We start from the raw sequence: 15,078 nt of genomic DNA, 5'->3' as shown, positions 1-15,078 counted from the left end.
CATTAACTCGGCGGAGTGCTTCCACAGTACCGAGGCTAGAGTCGACTTCCGGAGCGTTGCACTGTGGGTAGCTATCCCACAGTTCCCGCAGTCTCCGCTGCCCATCGGAATTCTGGGTTGAGATCCCAATGCCTGATGGGGCTAAAACATTGTTGCGGGGGGTTCTGGGTACATATCGTCAGGCCCCTGTTCCCTCCCTCCCTCCGTGAAAGCAAGGGCAGACAATCGTTTTGCGCCTTTTTTCCTGAGTTACCTGTGCAGACGCCATACCATGGCAAGCATAGAGCCCGCTCAGGTAACTGTCACCGTATGTCTCCTGGGCGCTGGCAGACGCGGTACGGCTTTGCTACACAGTAGCAGCAACCTATTGCCTTCTGGCAGCAGACGGTGCAATATGACTGGTAGCCGTCATCGTCATGTCCGAGGTGCTCCTGGCCACGTCGGCTGGGAGCGCCTGGGCAGACATGGGTGCAGGGACTAAATTTGGAGTGACTTGACCAGGTCATTCTCTTTAGTCCTGCAGTCAGTCCTACTGAACCGTCTTATGGTGAGCAGGCAGGTGATCTGGATTGCTAGCAGTCGTATTGTACCATCTTCTGCCGAGCAGCCATGAGATGTGGATGGCATGCAGTCCTTCTGCACCTTCTGCTGCCAGCCAAAGATGTAAAAGATAGATGGAGTGGATCAAAACAAGAAAGAGACCAGATTTGTTTTGTACTCATTTGCCTCCTCCCCTGTCTAGGGGACTCATTCCTCTAGGTCACACTGCAGTCACTCACAGAGAAGGTGCAGCGAGGTAAATCTAGCCATGTATCAATCAGAGGCCAGGCTAACCTCCTTGTTCCAATAACAACGATAACTTAGGTGCACCATTTCTTATTGGAACCCTCCGTGCAGTCCTGCCTGAAATACTCCTTGATGTACAGGCACACCCTTTGTTGATTTTAGCTCCCTGAAGCCAACCCTGTAAGCCGTGTTGTCAGTCGCCCCTCCCTCTGTCAGAGCAACGGCAGACAATCGTTCCGCGCCTTTTTTCTGTGCGGACGCCATACCAAGGCAAGCATGGAGGCCGCTCAGCTCACTTTGGCAATTAGGAGCACATTAACCACCACACGCATTATCCAGCAGTATATGCAGCACCAGAACATGGCAACGCGATACCGGGCGAGGAGGCGACGTCAGCGCGGTCCCGTGAGTGATCAGGACATGGACACAGATTTCTCTGAAAGCATGGGCCCTGCCAGTGCATGCATCATGGTGCTAATGGGGCAGGTTCATGCTGTGGAACGCCGATTCTGGGCTCGGGAAACAAGCACAGACTGGTGGGACTGCGTAGTGTTGCAGGTCTGGGACGATTCCCAGTGGTTGCGAAACTTTCGCATGCATAGGGGCACTTTCATGGAACTTTGTGACTTGCTTTCCCCTGCCCTGAAGCGCATGAATACCAAGATGAGAGCAGCCCTCACAGTTGAGAAGCAAGTGGCGATAGCCCTGTGGAAGCTTGCAACGCCAGACAGCTACCGGTCAGTTGGGAATCAATTTGGAGTGGGCAAATCTACTGTTGGGGCTGCTGTGATGCAAGTAGCCCACGCAATCAAAGATCTGCTGATATCAAGGGTAGTGACCCTGGGAAATGTGCAGGTCATAGTGGATGGCTTTGCTGCAATGGGATTCCCTAACTGTGGTGGGGCCATAGACGGAACCCATATCCCTATCTTGGCACCGGAGCACCAAGCCGCCGAGTACATAAACCGCAAGGGGTACTTTTCAATAGTGCTGCAAGCTCTGGTGGATCACAAGGGACGTTTCACCAACATCAACGTGGGATGGCCGGGAAAGGTACATGACGCTCGCATCTTCAGGAACTCTGGTCTGTTTCAAAAGCTGCAGGAAGGGACTTTATTCCCAGACCAGAAAATAACTGTTGGGGATGTTGAAATGCCTATATGTATCCTTGGGGACCCAGCCTACCCCTTAATGCCATGGATCATGAAGCCGTGCACAGACAGCCTGGACAGTAGTCAGGAGCTGTTCAACTACAGGCTGAGCAAGTGCAGAATGGTGGTAGAATGTGCATTTGGACATTTAAAGGCACGCTGGCGCAGTTTACTGACTCGCTTAGACCTTAGCGAAACCAATATTCCCACTGTTATTACTGCTTGCTGTGTGCTCCACAATATCTGTGAGAGTAAGGGGGAGACGTTTATGGCGGGGTGGGAGGTTGAGGCAAATCGCCTGGCTGCTGGTTATGCGCAGGCAGACACCAGGACGGTTAGAAGAGTACAGGAGGGCGCGGTACGCATCAGAGAAGCTTTGAAAATCAGTTTCATGACTGGACAGGCTACGGTGTGAAAGTTCTGTTTGTTTCTCCTTGATGGAAACCCCCCGCCCCTTGGTTCACTCTACTTCCTTGTAAGCTAACCACCCTCTCCTCCTCCCTTCGATCACCGCTTGCAGAGGCAATAAATTCATTGTTGCTTCACATTCATGCATTCTTTATTCATTCATCACACAAATAGGGGGAGACTACCAAGGTAGCCCAGGAGGGGTGGTGGAGGAGGGAAGGAAAATGCCACACAGCACTTTAAAAGTTTACAACTTTAAAATTTATTGAATGCCAGCCTTCTTTTTTTGGGGCAATCCTCTGTGGCGGAGTGGCTTGTTGGCCGGTGGCCCCCCCCACCGTGTTCTTGGGCATCTGGGTGTGGAGGCTATGGAACTTGGGGAGGAGGGCTGTTGGTTACACAGGGGCTGTAGTGGCAGTCTGTGCTCCAGCTGCCTTTGCTGCAGCTCAACCATACACTGGAGCATACTGGTTTGGTCCTCCAGCAGCCTCAGCATTGAATCCTGCCTCCTCTCATCACGCTGCCGCCACATTTGAGCTTCAGCCCTGTCTTCAGCCCGCCACTTACTCTCTTCAGCCCGCCACCTCTCTTCCCTGTTATTTTGTGCTTTCCTGCACTCTGACATTATTTGCCTCCATGCATTCGTCTGTGCTCTGTCAGTGCGGGAGGACAGCATGAGCTTGGAGAACATTTCATCTCGAGTGTGTTTTTTTTTTTCTTTTTAATCTTCAGTAGCCTCTGGGAAGGATAAGATCCTGTGATCATTGAAACACATGCAGCTGGTGGAGGGAAAAATAAAGGGACAGCGGTATTTAAAAAGACACATTTTATAAAACAGTGGCTACACTCTTTCAGGGTAAACCTTGCTGTTAACATTACATACATAGCACATGTGCTTTCATTACAAGGTCGCATTTTGGCTCCTCCCACCGCGTGGCTACCCCCTCAACCCTCCCCGTGGATAACAGCGGGGAACATTTCTGTTTAGCCACAGGCAAACAGCCCAGCAGAAACGGGTTCCTCTGAGTGTCCCCTGAAGAAAAGCACTCTATTTCAACCAGGTGACCATGAATTATATCTCACTCTCCTGAGGATAACACAGAGAGATAAAGAACGGATGTTGTTTGAACGCCAGCAAACATACAGTGCAATGCTTTGTTGTACAATAATTCCCGAGTACGTGTTACTGGCCTGGAGTGGTAAAGTGTCCTACCATGAAGGACGCAATAAGGCTGCCCTCCCCAGAAACCTTTTGCAAAAGCTTTGGGATCCAGGAGAATCGCGAATGCCAGGGCAAAGTAATCCTTTCACATGCTTGCTTTTAAACCATGTATAGTATTTTAAAAGGTACACTCACCGGAGGTCCCTTCTCTGCCTGTCGGGTCCAGGAGGCAGCCTTGGGTGGGTTCAGGGGGTACTGGCTCCAGGTCCAGGGTGAGAAACAGTTCCTGGCTGTCGGGAAAACCGGTTTCTCCGCTTGCTTGCTGTGAGCTATCTACAACCTCATAATCTTCTTCTTCCTCGTCCCCAAAACCTGCATCCATGTTGCCTCCATCTCCATTGAAGGAGTCAAACAACACGGCTGGGGTAGTGGTGGCTGAACCCCCTAAAATGGCATGCAGCTCATCATAGAAGCGGCATGTTTGGGGCTCCGACCTGGAGCGGCCGTTCGCCTCTCTGGTTTTCTGGTAGGCTTGCCTCAGCTCCTTCAGTTTCACGCGGCACTGCTTCGGGTCCCTGTTATGGCCTCTGTCCTTCATGCCCTGGGAGATTTTGACAAAGGTTTTGGCATTTCGAAAACTGGAATGGAGTTCTGATAGCACGGATTCCTCTCCCCAAACAGCGATCAGATCCCGTACCTCCCGTTCGGTCCATGCTGGAGCTCTTTTGCGATTCTGGGACTCCATCATGGTCACCTCTGCTGATGAGCTCTGCATGGTCACCTGCAGCTTGCCATGCTGGCCAAACAGGAAATGAGATTAAAAAGTTCGCGGTTCTTTTCCTGTCTACCTGGCCAGTGCATCTGAGTTGAGAGTGCTGTCCAGAGCGGTCACAATGGAGCACTCTGGGATAGCTCCCGGAGGCCAATACCGTCGAATTGTGTCCACAGTACCCCAAATTCGAGCCAGCAAGGCCGATTTAAGTGCTAATCCCCTTGTCAGGGGTGGAGTAAGGAAATCGATTTTAAGAGCCCTTTAAGTTGAAATAAAGGACTTCATCGTGTGGACGGGTGCAGGTTTACATCGATTTAACGCTGCTAAATTCAACCTAAAGTCCTAGTGTAGACCAGGGCTCAGATTATCTTCCATTCTAATTTTACAGAGGTGGTTCTTTTACCTTTTTTCTTTCTAATAAAGTTGTGTTTTCTTTTAGAATCCAATTGGGTTTTTTTTAGTGTCCTAAAAACCCCCAAGGTTGGTCTGTCCTCATCTTGTTTATTCTCAAGCCTCCCCCGGAAAGGGGGTGTGGGGGCTTGTGGGGATATTAGGGGGGAGTGGGAACTCCAAGTGGTCCTTTCCCTGAGTTTGTCTAAATCACTTGGTGGTGGCAACATTACCTAATCCAAGGTACAAGGGAGGATTTGTGCCTTGGAGAATTTTTTAACCTAAGCTGGTAGAAATAAGCTTAGGGGTCTCTCATACAGGTCCCCACATCTGTACCCTAGAGTTCAGGGTCGGGAGGGAACCCTCACAATAATAAAAAAAAATTTTAAAGATATTTTATACTATTTCATATTGTAAGCTCAATGTCAAATTCTATTTGGTAAAAATGACAAATAAAGCTCTGGAAATAGTACTATTGAGTCAGCATTGATAATTATAGATCCAAAACAAAAGCATTGTGTACAATCCCTGAATAATGTGGCGTGGGTCTAGTAGTGAATTTGAAGATTTAGCTTAAATGGATTTTTTAAAAAATGTTAGCTTGAATGCTTCACATTGACTGCACCAAATGCATCAGAAATTATTTTCCTGATATCATAGTACAGAAAGTATAGTACTTCATATGATATGAATACTAAAAATTAAATTACAGAGCATTCATAAAGACTCTTCAAAAGCCTGAATTCCACAGAGAGCTCTTAAAGGCTTTAAACTAATTGCATTTGTCTCTTAGTTAGAAACTACTATTTAAAGCAAGAATTCTAGAAACTATATTAATTGAAATATACGTTCACTGTACTGATAAAATCTTTAAGATATCTATGGATGAAACCTGCTAGTAATCTATTGCATTGCTTTTTGTAATGATATACTGATTTTTTATGCTAATATACACAGCACTCGGAAATAGTTAAATGTTGACAATGAATGAATTTTTGTTCAAAGGCTAGCAGTATACTATCAATTCTGAAGAAAATAATCTTAAAACACTGAAATCTATAATATAGTACATATACTGATCGTAGTATGTTCATATATCTTGTTCTAAAGATTAACAGGACAATCAATTTTTCATGTAGTAGATGGTGCATGGTCTGGCATTATATAATTTTTAAAGTTTGGAAGTAATCATTCTATCTAGGTTGACAATTTCAGAATGAGAATACCTAATGATTCATGATCACATTACTTTTTTCTGAAGAACCACATAAATACCATCCCATTCCCATTACAGCTGGGCAATATTTTGCTCTCTGTATTGGTGTTCAGGTATCATTTTGATAATGGACAACTGTTCAGGTTTTATTTTTGCCAGTTAGCTGCTCTGTTGCACCTAAGAGAGCCATCGTGCAGCATCCTTCCTTTCCATAGTTAGAATTATTGTACATATTACTTTGAATTTCTGAGCGAGAGCTACTGATTTTTTTTGTTTAGTTACATCTTCAGAAGAATACATCCTGAAAAAAAAATATCTAATTTAGGGCTGTAAAAAGCAATTAGAGCTACTGTGGCTTACCAGGAGATTTTTGTTTTCTGTCTACTAACCTAGTGGAAATTTCATGAGAAATGTTCCAGCTGACTCCATTTGGCAAACAGATTTTGGAATTTAAAAACTGGATCTATTGAATTATAGTTCTCCATTTGAAATAAACAGAAAACCGTAGTAACCAGAGACCAATTGAAGGATCCTGTTCTGGACTTGCAGCACAGCAATTCCCTTTCTGTCCCACTGGATGGCATTAGGAGAGGACAGAGGGAGAAAACTGGGGTAGTGGCAACAGCTCCAACTGTGGGTGGGGATGAAAGAGGAAAAACTCACTAAAGAAATGGAGTAGGGTCAGCAGCTAGGCAGGAGTCTTGAGGGACAAGAGTCACCAGCAAGGAGAATGGGGAGGTCAGCCAGGTCACAAAAGGGAGGGGTTGGGGCCAAGAGGCTCTAAAGAGGGAATCATAGATAGTCTTTTCCAAACCCCATCTGTCAAGTGCTGTATACACGTTTACTATTTTTATTTATTTGTACTGCTGGACCATATAATGGCCCCCCAAAAGATCATTTTGCTAGGCATCATACAAACATAGAATATGGAGAGTCCCTATGCTGAACATCTTACAATCTAAATAATATTTTCTCAGTTTAAGTTAGCTTTAGACCTCTTTGTGCAGCTGGAGTAGTGCAAAAGGGACCTAGTGTAGGATGGGCCAGGATCGTTTAATATTGGTGACAAAGTGCCAGTATGAAGCATATTTTTTTAACTATATTGTCATATAGAGTAAAGTTGTATTACTCCAAAACACCCCAATTATGAGTTAACTATAAAAATGAGAGAGGGGGAAATAGACCATCTATACTGGGTTATCTGGTTTGTTCCTCTCTCAATGCAGGACTTATTGCTTGTAGCATATTCTCCATTTGTTTAAGCCAGTTTTATATAAAGAGAGGTTGTGCTGTAGTCCATTCTGTGAGGAAAAAGGCTAACCTTCAAAATAAAAGATGGTGATTGCTTTCAACAGGTCTTTTGCATAATCCACATCAGAAGTAAAGTTATTAGGTTGGTTAAACCAGTAAGTAAAACCCTTTTATTCATGTTTGAATATTGACAACATAGCAGAATTTTGAGATACCTACACAATCCGTCACTAAATTTCATCACTCAGTAGGTGACCTTCTAGTGATCTGCAACACACCATCCATCCATCTACTCACTGGTCATCACCCTTCTACAATGACTCTCCACGTTCCTTCCATAATGACTTTCTGAAGGTTATTTCCATCTCCCTGCCTAATATGACTGTGACTGAAACCTCCTCTGTATTCATACCCTACACATTATTGTAATAATCTTTGTGCAAACTATGCCTTGTGAGTATCATTTAAAAATGAACACACTGATAATAATACTTTGTGTAATGTATATACAAAATGCATATTAAGAGTTATGAATATAAGATGAAATTATGAGTAAAATATGTTTACCAAACCTGTTTCTCAAAGACCAAGGGCAAGCTGATACCTCTAGCCAGAGGTCATCAAAGCTGATTGGGAGTCACCTGTCAAGTGGCCATTCTTTGGGCAGGAACAGATGGATCTGCATTTTAGCTAATAACCACATGGAACCTATTTCAACACAAGACTTCATGTCTCCTTCCTCACAGCTGGAATGAATTTTATCTAGGGGTATACTTCATGAAAATGCATTTCAAAGAATGACTTGACTATAAAAGAGGGGCAAAACCACCCGACGTTCGTTCTCTCTCTCTCACACACACACACTTTCTCTCTCTCTCTCTCACACACACATATAAATAAATAAGCTTAATGAGCAACATGCTAAGTTGTTGACTAACAGAGGAGAAATGGTTTATTTTGTTGTTGTTTGTTTTAGAGTGTTCTGGTTCAAACATGTTCAACCAGAAATTTTCTTGGTACACACACTTTTAAAATGAGCTATATATATTTCACTTTTGGAGCTTGGACTACACTTTTTTCTCTCTCGCATATTACAGTGCCTACACTTATTCCTATTAGACCAAACTCATTTCCCACACTTTCAGAAATAATCACACTGATTATGCTTTTTGCAGGGCTGTCTTCCTTATAGTACCTATTGCCAGAAAGTATCAATGAAAAGGACAAGTTAAAAAGGAAGAAGCACCTAAACCTTATTTTGTGTGTGATCGGGCTTTTAATGCAAGTTGTATCTACTTTTGCAGTTTCTTGAGACTGTTCTCAGGGAGTCAGGTACTAGTCTTTTAATCCTAATTCACCTTGCAAAAGTAAGTTAGGTAATTCTGCTTCCTTACCCTCATCTCAAAGATTTGAGCAGGGTAATTTAGGATTAATAATTACAGCTCTAGAGAATGTTTTGTAATGCTGCTGATAGTTAAATTAGTGTGCTGGTGACCAAAGTGTTAAACACTAGAGCTCTGTGGAGAAAGGTAATTCCATGTTGTGAAGCTTTTCAATATTTCAAAATTTGTTTTATTTTCAGCTTTCAAATGAAAACCAAAAATTTTGAATTTCTCTATGAAAGGGAACAGAGCTGTGGCCCCTGGAAGCTTAGGCTGCTGAGGAGCCATTATCCTGGAGCTTGAGAGAGAGAGGGCTTCCAGGTCCTTGGCTCCCTTATATCTGGCCTGGTGGGCTGAAGGGAGCTGCAAGCCTTTCAGTTTAGGAGCCATGGCTCCCAGCTCCCCACTAATCATAGAATCATAGAATATCAGGGTTGGAAGGGACCTCAGGAAGACATCTAGTCCAACCCCCTGCTCAAAGCAGGACCAATCCCCAACTAAATCATCCCAGCCAGGGCTTTGCCACGCCTGACCTTAAAAACTTCTGAGGAAGGAGATTCCACCACCTCCCTGGTAACGCATTCCTGTTTCACCACCCTCCTAGTGAAAAAGATTTTCCTAATATCCAACCTAAACCTCCCCCACTGCAACTTGAGACCATTACTCCTCGTTCTGTCATCTGCTACCACTGAGAACAGTCTGATCCATCCTCTTTGGAACTCCCTTTCAGGTAGTTGAAAGCAGCTATCAAATCCTCCCTCATTCTTCTCTTCTGCAGACTAAACAATCCCAGTTCCCTCAGCTGCTCCTCATAAGTCATGTGTTTCAGTCCCCTAATCATTTTTGTTGCCCTCCGCTGGACTCTTTCCAATTTTTCCACATCCTTGTTGTAGTGTGGGGCCCAAAACTGGACACAGTACTCCAGATGAGGCCTCACCAGTGTCGAATAGAGGGGAACGATCATGTCTCTCGATCTGCTGGCAATGCCCCTACTTATACATCCCAAAATGCCATTGGCCTTCTTGGCAACAGTGACACACTGTTGACTCATATCCAGCTTCTCGTCCACTGTAACCCCTAGGTCCTTTTCTGCAGAACTGCTGCCTAGCCATTCGGTCCCTAGTCTGGAACGGTGCATGGGATTCTTCCGTCCTAAGTGCAGGACTCTGCACTTGTCCTTGTTGAGCCTCATCAGATTTCTTTTGGCCCAATCCTCTAATTTGTCTAGAGCCCTCTGTATCCTATCCCTACCCTCCAGCATATCTACCACTCCTCCCAGTTTAGTGTCATCTGCAAACTTGCTGAGGGTGCAATCCACACCATCCTCCAGATCATTTATGAAGATATTGAATAAAACTGGCCCCGGGACCGACCTTTGGGGAACTCCACTTGATACAGGCTGCCAACTAGACATGGAGCCATTGATCACTACCTGTTGAACCCGACAATCTAGTCAGCTTTCTATCCACCTTATCATCCATACATCTAGCCCATACTTCTTTAACTTACTGGAAAGAATACTGTGGGAGACTGTGTCAAAAGCTTTGCTAAAGTCAAGGAACACATCCACTGCTTTCCCCTAGGTGAACTGCCTAACGGGTATGTCTACACTACAAAATTAGGTCAATTTTATAGAAGTCGATTTTAGAAATCGATTTTATACAGTCCATTGTGTATGTCCCCATTAAGTGCATTAAGTCGGCAGAATGCATCCTCACTACCATGGCTAGCATCGATTAATGGAGTGGTGCACTGTGGGAAGCTATCCCACAATTCTTGCAGTCTCCCAGTGCCTGATGGGGCAAAAACATTGTCGCAGGTTGTTTTGGGTACATGTCGTCAGTCTCTCATCCCTCCGTCCATGAAAGCAACTGCAGACAATCATTTTGGCCTTTTTTCCTGAGTTACCCATGCAGATGCCATAGCATGGCAAGCATGGAGCCCGCTCAGCTCACCGCTGCTGTTGCGAGCATTCTAAACACCTCACACATTATACTGCAATATGTGCAGAACCTGGCTAAGAGATGGCAGCATGTGGACGATTGTGACAAGGACATGGGCACAGATGTTCCTGAAAGCACAGGATGTGGCAATTGGGACATCATGGCGGCAGTGGGGCTGGTTGATACAGTGGAACGCCGATTCTGGGCCCAGCAAACAAGCACAGACTGATGGGACCACAGAGTCTTGCAGGTATGGGATGATTCCCAGTGACTGCAAAACTTTCACATGCGTAAGACCACTTTCCTGGAACTATCTGAGTTGCTTGCCCGGAAGCGCAGGAATACCAAGATGAGAGCTGTCCTGACAGTTGAGAAGCAAGTGGCGATAGCCCTGTGGAAGCTTGCGACACCTGACTGCTACCGGTCTGTCGGGAATCAATTTGGAGTGGACAAATCTACTGTGGGGACTGCTGTGATTTCAAGTAGCCAATGCAATCACTGATGTTCTCCAATCAAGGGTAGTGACTCTGGGAAATGTGCAGGTGATAGTGGATGGCTTTGCTGCAATGGGATTCCCTAACTGTGGTGGGGTGATAGATGTAACGCATATTTGGCACTTGACCACCTTGCCAACCAATACATAAACCTCAAGGGGTACTTCTCAATGGTGCTGCAAGTACTGGTGTATCACAAGTGACGTTTCACGAACATCAACGTGGGATGGCTGGGAAAAGTGCATGACACTCGCATCTTTAGGAACTCCGGGCTATTTGAGCAGCTGCAAAAAGGGACTTACTTCCCAGACCAGAAAGTTACTGTTGGGGATGTTGAAATGCCGGGTGGGATGGGGGAGGAGGGAAGGACAAGAGCACATTGCTTATTGTAGCCACACTACAAATCAAAACTGTGTGAATGACAGTTCTGTTGCTTGGCCCATCCTCTGGAGTGGAGTGGCTGGGTGCCCGGAGTCTCTCTCCACCTGCTCCCCCCCCACGTTCTTGGGTGAGGAGGATATGGAACTTGGGGAGGAGGGCAGGCAGTTGTACAGTGGATGCAGCGGTGGTCTGTGCTCTTGTTGGCTTTCCTGTAGCTCCACCAGACCCCTGAGCATGTCTGTTTGCTCCCCCATTGGCCTCAGGATTGCATCCTGCCTCTTCTCATCATGCTCGGTTAATGTTTTCCTGGATTCTGCCACTGAATGCCTCCATGAATTCAGCTGTGCCCTCTCAGTGCAGGAGGACTGCATGAGCTTGGGAAACATGTCATTGCGAGTGCGTTTTTTTTGCCTTCTAATCTGAGATAACCTCAGGGATGGAGATGATAGGGGGAGCGTAAAAACATTTGAACCTTCAGGGGGATAAAAAGGGAGAGTAAAATTTAAGATTATACATTTCTGAGAACAAAAGGGAATCTCTTTCACAGTGAATCAAGCAATTGACAGCAGACAGCACATCTGCTTTAGGTTGAGCACCTGCCAGTATGGTGACATGGTTGGGCAACAGAATTCAGTTTCCAGGCAGCCATGGTAAGCCAAAGGGTATGCGGGTTTGGCTTCAATGCCTTCATAACATGTGGGAATGTTTTCACACTGCAGCATCCTCCTTTCCCATAGCAAGCAAGGCCAGTTGGTTTGCCATTTTAAAAGAGGGGCTGTGGATTTTGGGTGGATGTGTAACACACACCTCCCTCCACCCCGCCGCATGGCTATGGGATGATCCCTTTTAGCTAAACGCAAACAGCCCAGCATGAACAGGGTCCTTTTACTGTTCTCTTACAAAAATTCCTCTATTTCAACCAGGTGACCATTAATGGTATCACTCTCCTGAGGCTAACACAGAAAGATAAAGACTGAATGTTGCTTGAATGCAACCAAAACCCAGGACCATTCGCTGCCATGCTTTGTGCTGCAATGATTCCAGACTATGTGCTACTGACTTGGCATGGTAAAATGTCCTACCGTGGAGGACGAAATAAGGCAGCCCTTCCCAGAAACCTTCTGCAAAGGCTTTCAGAGTACCTTCAGGAGAGCTTCATGGAGATGTCCCTGGAGGATTCCTGCTCCATCCCCAGACACATAAACAGACTTTTTCAGTAGCTGTACTGGCCACAGATGCATCCCAAGTCTTCAGGGCAAATCAAACATTAAACACTATTGCTTTTAAACCCCGTACTGTAGTTACAAATGTGCACTCACCAGAGGTGCCTTCTCTGCCTTCAGGGTCGGGGATCCCGTCTTGGGAGGGTATTGGCTCCAGGGTGATGAAAAGGTCCTGGCTGCCTGGGAGAACAGATTCACCGCTTGACTGCTGCACATTCTTCTCCTCCTCCTCATCCACAAAATCCTCTTCCATTTTGTGTGAGACTCCCCCCTTGCTGGTGTCCATGGACAGTGGTGGGGTAGTGGTAGGGTCCCCCCCTAGAATGCCATGCAGCTGATCATAGAAGCAGCATGTCTGGGGCTCTGACCCAGAGTGACCGTTTGCCTCCTTTGTCTTTTGGTAGGCTTGCCTGAGCTCCTTGACTTTCACTCGACACTGCTGTGTGTCCCTGTTGTAGCTTCTGTTCATCATGCCCTGTGCGCTTTTGGTGTGTGTGTGTGTGTATATGTGTGTGTGTGTGTGTGTGTATATATATTAGCATTTCTTCTTTTTGATCAGAGTTCTGCCTGCACGGATTCTTCTCCCCATACAGCAATCAGATCCAGGGTCTCCCGTTTGCTCCATGCTGGAGCTCATTTGTAATTCTCGGGGGACTGCGAGCTCACCTGTCCTGCTGAGCTCGACACGCTGACCAAACATGAAATAAAATTCAGAAGTTCCGGGGCTTTTCTTGTGTACCTGGCTAGTGCATCAGAATTGAAAGTGCTCTCCACGGCAGTCACATTGGAGCACTCTGGTATAGATCCCGGAGGCCAATACCATCGAATTGCACAGCCAATAATGTCAATTTGAGACCGTACTACAAGGTCGATTTTAGCGCTACTCCCCTCAGGAGTACAGAAGTCGATTTTAAGAGCCCTTTAGGTCGACGGAATGGGATTGTTTGTGTAGACACATTCACTTTAAAATCGACCTAACGCGGCTAAATTTGTCCTAACCCTGTACTGTAGACCAGGGCTAAGAGACAGGATCTGGGAAGTCCAGTCCCCCCAGCTGCAAGCTGGGTGGGTGAGCTGGCAGGAAACCAGGCAGGTTTCTGTCAAAACCCTGCCTGGGTTCTGTTGCAACTTTGTCAAAACTGGTCTCCGCGAAAGGTTTTGATTTTGCCAAATTGGCATTCTCAGACACCTTCTGTCAGGCATTTTCCAGCCAGTCTATCTAACATACCATGTGAAAGTTCACTTGAAAACAGAGACATGCTGGATCTGTGTCATAGGCTGTCTGGCTGGTGCTTTAAGAGGCATCAGACCCAGCCCCGACTGTGAACTAAGTTATCCCTCAGCTGATCTTCATCTGGTGACCTAATTACGACTAGTGATCCCAGCACTGAAAGAGTCTGAGAACTTCATAGCCAGTGAGAACTCAATCAGAGGTAGGAGGCTCCTGTTGGACCCTACAGAAAACAAGAGAGACCCTACAGAAAACAAGTTAGGGTCCTGTGGGAGGCCCTGAGATATGTCCTGTGAGAAGCTGCTGGAGTGTCTTGGGAGGGGAGTCACTGGGAAACCTGTCGGGAGGAAAAGAGTCTCCAGAGCATAGACTGGGGGACTCAATGCTCAGTTAAAAGGAGCAAAGAAGAATTCAGCAGTTTCATTGGAATATGGGCAAAGAATAGGGAACTTCAGTGAATCATAGGCTATGAGAGGGTCTCCGGGGAAGCCAGTCTGAGAGTTAGCTTTCTGCAACAGAGTCAGAAGGACTTAAAGGTATTGCAGAAGGGGGCAAGAGCTGAGCCCAGAAGGCAGGCTGAAGAATAGCCTAAGAGGGGAAGAAGCAAGGTTTGTTCATTTTTTGGGCAATTTAATTGGATTTTGTTACCTTGGAAGGGGATTGAACTGAAAGATGAGCTGGCCATGGAAGATGTAGGCAAAGATGGGCCATCACAGGGACAATGAAGTGGTCAAGGTTGGGGTGCTGGAGATGAAGACCCCTGGAGTGCCACAGTGTGATGACAAAGAGTGGTGAATTAAACATCTTATAGTCTAGTTCTGCTCTTCCTTGTATCTTGCTTTCCATTCCGATTTGGTGGTGGTTTATATTCATCTCACACTCACTATGTATAAATGCAAATGTGTAAACAAAGTGCGAGTCAGTGGAGAATGAGGGCCCCAGTATTTTTTACGTAATTTACATATGGTGCTGAATTATTTAAATTAATTTTTATCCTTAGATGTGTGGCATGACCATTTCATGCCTACTTTTGTCATTTGTAATAGCTGTGTTCTTCTTCAAGTAATGGTCCCTATATGGATTTCACATGTGGGCACGCATGCGTGCCATGCCCCAGAGCCAGAACAATTCTGTAGCAGTATCCATTGACCCCTCACATGTGTGTCGTGCAACATCTTTGTGTCCGCAGCCAAGGCTATAAGAGAATGTGAGGATCGATGCCACTTCAGTTCCCCCTGACTGCCACAGCTGGAACCCCAGTTCTTCCGTTCTCTTAGCCTAGCTAAGA

This window comes from Caretta caretta, chromosome 2, assembly GCF_965140235.1.
Source record: "Caretta caretta isolate rCarCar2 chromosome 2, rCarCar1.hap1, whole genome shotgun sequence".
In the NCBI taxonomy this organism is placed as follows: Eukaryota; Metazoa; Chordata; order Testudines; family Cheloniidae; genus Caretta; species Caretta caretta.
This window is presented reverse-complemented; position numbering follows the sequence as displayed.